The sequence below is a fragment of the Notechis scutatus genome, chromosome 4 (genome assembly GCF_049901735.1).
Source record: "Notechis scutatus isolate UNSWTSFEM ecotype Mainland chromosome 4, rNotScu1.2, whole genome shotgun sequence".
Classification (NCBI taxonomy): Eukaryota; Metazoa; Chordata; class Lepidosauria; order Squamata; family Elapidae; genus Notechis; species Notechis scutatus.
Genome location: NC_142012.1, coordinates 112,124,834 through 112,131,815, shown reverse-complemented (window position 1 = coordinate 112,131,815; position 6,982 = coordinate 112,124,834).

The following is a 6,982-nucleotide window of genomic DNA, read 5'->3' as shown; positions in this document are numbered from 1 at the left end:
AAATGGTCAAAATAGGGAGTGCCCGATCAAATCCTGTACCTGAAAATGGTGGTGTCCCCCAAGGCAGCGTTCTAGGACCAACTCTCTTTATATTCTACATAAATGACCTGTGATATTAAGAGCAACTGCTATCTTTTTGCTGATGATGTAAAACTATTCAACACCACTCACAATACTGCTACCCTTCAAAAAGACCTCGATTATGTGTCAGAATGGTCAAACAATTGGCAACTTCAAATCTCAACAAATAAATGCTCTGTCTTACATGTTGGCAAAATAAATCAGAAAATAAAATACAAGCTGAATAGTGAAGATCTTGTTAATGACCCCCACTATGTCAAGGACCTTGGAGTACTCATCTCTAATGATCTAAGTCAGTGGTGGGATTCAATATTTTACTACCGATTCTGTGGGCGTGGCTTGGTGTGCATGGCAGGGGAAGGATACTGTAAAGTCACCAGTTAGAGGTGGTATTGGCCGGTTCTCTGAACTACTCAAAATTTCCACTACCGGTTCTTCAGAACTGGTCAGAACCTGCTGAATATCACCTCTGATCTAAGTGCTAGAGCCCACTTTAACTACATAGCCAAAAAGGCATTAAGAGTTGTTAGCCTGATTCTATGTAGCTTTTTCTCCGGTAATATTGCACTACTAACTACAGCATACAAAACATTTGCTAGACCAATACTTGAATACAGCTCATCAGTCTAGAACCGGCATTACATATTGGATATTAATACAGTCGAGAAAGTCCAGAGATATTTCACGAAAAGAGTTCTTCACTCCTCTATTGGAAGCAGAGTGCCTTATGCCACCAAACTTGAAATTTTAGACCTAAACAACCTAGAACACCACCTTCGGTCCGACCTAAGTGTGGTGCATAACATTATCTTTCAATGTCCTACCTGTCAGTGAATACTTCAGCTTCAACCACAACAATACAAAAGCACACAATAGATACAAACGCAAGGTAAACCGCACCAAACTTGATTGCAGGAAATACGACTTAAGCAACAGAATGGTCAGAATGGTCTGGAATAGTCTACCTGACTAGTTTCTTCCCTAAACCCCCAAAACTTTCACCTTAGACTGTCTACTATTGACCTCACCCCTTTCCTAAGAGGTCTGTAGGGGGCGTGCTTAAGAGCACCAATGTGCCTGCCGTCCCTGTCCTAATGTTTCTTTTTATTTGTATCCATTTCATGTATTCATAACCATGTTTATACTTGTATTTGTTATCTAATACTGTTATCTAAATAAAATAAATAAATAAAGTATAAGGACTGTTAACAACAACTATGCAGGACAGACGGGCAGAAGACTAGCAGAATGCATCCCTGAACATTTAGCTAGCAGTTGGAAGATACAATGAAAATAATAACACATGGACAGACTCAACCATAGTTTTGACTGGGGAACCATCTTAGGCCGAGCTAAATTGAAAAACACAATGGAAAGCTGGCATTCAGACAAATCAGCCATCAATAGACACATTGAAATAAACCACTTTTGCACACTTTTTAAAAGAGACAATAAAAAAGCTAAGGAAACGAAATGACCACCAGCAGCCAGTGCCCAGATAAGCAGGAATTAATACCAAGAAAAAAAGCAGAAAACAATCAAGGAACTACTGAGGAGAAAACTACACACCCCCATCAAACCTGGCAGGGACAGAATAAATTCCACACTCGCTTGCACTGGCAGTGATGATTTTACCTAATTGGATAATGAAACATCTCCAAGCAAATAATCAGCTCAGAGATCACCAAGGACTCTATGCAATTTTGAAACTAAGAAATATAGTAAAACTTCAAAGAAGTGAATTGATTGGTTAGCAAGTCTCCATTGTGAAAGGTTTATAGATAAAGCTAACTTTTCTTGACAATTCTTTGCATTGAGCAATATTTTTGGACCAAGGTACATTACAATGTTGTAGGTATTGATATTCACAGGTTACCACTAGTTGCCTGTTCGCAAAAGAGCAGTCCCAATAAATACAACTTGTCACAATACCCAAAGAGAGCTGATGAGGCTTTTTCCCTGCCTATTTTGCTAGATATTTCCCATTATCAGTAGATATCTACTGATTCTGCTTTTTTGTGTGTGTTTTCTATGAAAAATATTTCACTCCTAATTGTGTTGGAAAGATATAGGGTGCTAATATGAAGGAAGGAAAAGTGAGAAATGCTAAAACTTTGTTTATTAATCAACACTGTGACAATTGGTTTTTCATCTCCACCCCATACAAATTACACAGGGATATTTTAATTCTATGTTTTGCCCAGTTGCACACCAAAACAATACATAATAGCCATTTTCATAAGATAATTAGCATTGCTAGAGGAATTAAGTAACCCAGCTGCCAGTTTTTACACGTAAAAGTTTTCTTTTCGCATAATCAGTTTTCTAGCCAAAGTAACAAGACTGTAGATTAGTAGTAACTCCTTCTCAACGCATATAATAAAAAATTTCTCCAAATTCCATATCAATTCCTCCACTGATGTTTCTTTCTTTCTTTCATATCCCTCAATTCCAACAATATTAAAAAAGATGTAGTCCAGAGGTTCTGAAAACATTCCTGCCATGGAAATTGTTATATGATTTTGGATTCAAAGACTTGGTGTACAAACCTTAAAGAAAATTAGCCTGTGTACATTCTGGCTTGATAATAATTATACCAGAAAGAAAAAACCTGGTGCAATCTTCAAACAATTACATACAGTATGTGAGGAAATCAGTAAAGGGATGCAGTCAATGGAAAATTGGAAGGTCTTATACCTAAAGTTTAGAGTACTTGTCAATCCACAGAACAAATTTCACTTTAAGAATTTAATCAGGTTTTTTAACCTTATTAACCTTTAACCTTAATTAATTTAATTAGTGGAGTTTTAATACACATGTGATCTAATATATAGTGTATGTCCCTGAATAATTTTGGTATTAACTCAATCACATAATTCTCTTGCAGATTCCATTTTGGATAAGGACTTTGAGCTTACATCAGACAATTGATGGTATAATTAAAATGGGGATGTCAGCTATAATAATATTGCATAAAGAAGCAAACTTGCTTGCCTGTTCAACTATTTCTCCTCTCCCCATACATTCATTTAAACATTCTAGAATAATTTTTTCATCTTTTCTAAGATGGCAATCTGCTAAAGCATTTTTAAAAGAAACAAATACATACTAGGAAGACTATTATTTATATCATTATTGTTATTCTAAAGGTTACTATCTAAAAAAGGGGGATGTTATATTAATTTAAACAGTATTTTTGCTGTTTAAAAACACTTCATTTAACTTCCTGATTGGGACTGACATTGGGATGTCAGTCAAGCCAGAGGGATGTTGTAATTCACAGTATATGTCATGGCGTATACTGAAATGCTTTTAGCAGGTGCATTTTTTTAAAAAAAAGCACTTTCATGTAGATAGGTGCTGAATTTGTCTAAAAACTATCAGGGTTAAATATTGTGCAGAGGTTCTTGTGCTGTAATTAAAAGACTTTCCTGTATTCCTGATTGCTTATCCTGGTTGGACAAAAAATCCAATTAAAAAACATTTACTTACCAGGCACTAAGTAATGCACGCTTTAATTCATTTAAGGAGGGTGAGTGGAGAATTTCTGCTTAGAGTAGCAGAAATGTGGGGTGTTTTTTCCCTATTTTTGATGCTATGGTAGCAGTCCCTTACAAAAATTTCTAGCTTGAGTGACTAGAAGAAAGCTTGTGATATATTTAAATTGTCCTATTTTTCTGCTGGGAAGCATTGAGCTTCTTAGCATTTGTGCCACTTCCACAATACTGCACCTGGTCTATCTTAAAATGTATCCTCCTTCAAGCTAATATATGAATGTATGGGGGTAGCACAAGAATGTTGTGGTTATTCTCCTTTTCCTGGAGGTAAATCAGTCCAGTAAACACTCCTCCCTTCCTTTCCCAGGTGGAATTTTTAAAATGTCAACTGAAATGTGTTTGGAGTTTCACTCTGAGAAAAGAAATCAAGATTATACCCATGTGTAACACACATTCTTGTCTATGCATGTGTCAGAAGAATGAGTCAAAGTGCAGAGCTTTAGAACTGGAGAAGCCACCTCCCTGTCTCCCAGCAAATGATAGTTTGATGAGATGAATACCAGGAAGTTTACTCTCTTCTGAAAGGGCTTGCAAATGGAGGGAGTTGGGATAGGGAAATCAATTCATGCAGAGGAACGACCTAGTACTGAAATAAAAGTGGCATACAAATCAAATAAGTAAATATTCTAACAATCATATGGTAAGATGGATATTTTATTTATCTCAATAATAATAAACATTACAGAGAAATGCAGAGCAACTCATCAATAATAATAGTCTGCAAGTTGTATATTCTTGAGGACCTTCCTGCTTTACACTCTTTTTTTTAACACGATACTGTATTTTCTTTGACATTCTCCTAGATAGTCTAAGCTACATAATATTGTTTTGCCCAGACTTCAGTTCAATATCCTAGCCAATCATGGATACTTCTGCTTTAAACCAGAGTTGGAAAAGACAAGAGTCATGTAAAATGGTCTGAATGCTTACAGACCAAAATTTCCACAAGCCAAGACAAGATGAAGATCAAGTCTATTTAGATAATCATTTACAGTATACACTGCTTTTGATGTTGGGCGAGTCATGTTTCAACAAGATGATGGCAGGTGTGCCTTTGTTGAACCTCAAAAAAGAAAAGGTAACTTATTGCTTAACGAGATGGGATTTAGGCTGATCCCTTGCATCCTGGATAATTCTTTAAGCAAGGATGATATTTGCGGGAGTGCCTGTGCTGCACCACAATTCTAAATGGCTCAGTTTTTATTGCTACAATTTGGAATCAAGATTTTTTTTAGTAAGTTTATACCATGCACCATGTAAAGAACCCTATTCTTGGCATTTATATTATGTAGCATTCCTGAGTTTCTAAAAGTTGATTTCAGCTACAGGTATAACAATAGCAATAGTCAGAAAGCTGTAAAATATAGACTACCTTTTCTATAGTACATTGTTGTTGAATCTTGGGATCCAATAACTTTAAAGGCAAAATAACAACAGTAGATGGGAGTGTTTTGGTTTTTTAAATTTATTATTTCTCCCCCTATACGTGGGTACAGAAATTTAGAAACCAAAGGCCATTTTTAAAATTCTAGGATAAAACTGAAATCCAAATTTTACAATAACTGATAGTTTCCTCAAATATAAGCCACAGAAAGAATCCAGTGTTTATTTTGAATCATATTTTGTAAAGTCTTGTGGGTATTTTTCCCCCCATTTCTATTTCAAGGTTTTCAGGTTTTAAAAATGCACCAAATCTGCCTTCAAGATCCCAGACATAGGTAAGTTCTGGATTTGGATGAAATGGAAGTCAGAGAGGGCATTTTCAGCAAATTAAGTTTGCTGCAAGTTCAATATGTTTTTTCAAAATCATTTTGATGTATAACACTAGACTAGCTTTGGTAGTTTTTGCAGTTTACATTATAATACCGTAAAATATCAGATTTCTCCATTGTTTTCTACAGAAAGCTTTCATTTCTCCTCATGAAAGAAAACAAGATTACCCAATTAAAAAGTGAAGGTTTCTCCTTACTTTTTTTCTTTTTATGGCTGATTGGAAAAATCTTGTATGGTTGGTTTATGTGATCATATTACCTTCATTGCCCTTTTGTTCTAAAAAACAAGACTATGGCTTTTTTTTCCCTTGACGTCTAACAGAAGGTTGACACTAAACAGACTTAAAGAAATTCAGTTGAAAACATCCACTAACAATGTCCACTCCTTAAGAGTTTTAAAAGACAAAATGTACTAGCGTATCATATAACATGTATGATATAGATACACATTTCTGTTATGGTAAAATGGGGATAAACATCTGGCAGTTAAGAAGAATACTTTTATAATATAGCACGATTGAGGATGCTTGTTTTTAATAAATTCAAAATTAGGAAACTAGTTGTGTACATGGTGGGATATAGTGCATCAATTAGTCTGTGGAGGTCTATAGAAAATGCAATTCTACACACAGTCACCTGTGAGTAAGTTGCATTGATTTCAGTGAGATGTACACATACACACCACATGCATGAAATACCCAAAAAAGTCCAAAGCTTGAATGGTTGTCGTATTCCTCACACTTGTGCTCCATTCCCATGGATCTTCCTACACAATAATCATCTACTGATAGAAAACTGGGAAAGTTTGAACTGGAAATTTATGTCAGGTGGTCACTAATGGAACTAAAGTCGTTAAAGGAAAGTCATGACCAATCCATTTTTAAAATTTGTGAAGAACTTGACACCAGTATATAGATAAGATTCAGGGGTATCATGTAGTGCGCCTAAATTTCCCAATAAGTAGATATGAGTAAAAACTAAAGCAAATATAATCCTATTAAGATATATTAAGATGATTGCCATTCAGTGTTATAATAGATGGGAAAGGATTTTCAAAACACAAGTAACCTTCCTAAATTGTTTTTTGGCAGCATTTAGGCAGACAAAACAACTTGGGATCACATGTGAAATGATTATCTGATTGTCTTGCTTTTGTCAGAATGACAAAAGAGGCGCCATTCTGCTCCTTTGGCCATGCTTGAGATATTGTGATACATACAGAAAAGAGGCAGGCTTGAACTGCTGAGACACTATTTTTGTGTGTCTGGTCTCTTTTGTGCCTCTACCGCATCCCCCCACACATGGATGCTGCCCAACTGAAAATTTCATGAAGCAGGCTAGAGTAGCCAATTGAGAGGCACCATAATGTATACTTTTCCATTGCTATACATACAGAAAAATGGAATACTATGAATTTTATATGCCTTAGTAGAACTGTACAAGAATTGCATTTTTAATAGTTAAAAATTAAATGATAATGAAAAAAAATAAATGCTGAAGTCTAGAAACTATATCAGTATATTTGTAAAATATATTTAGAGGACATTACATATAAACCAAGAAACTTAACTA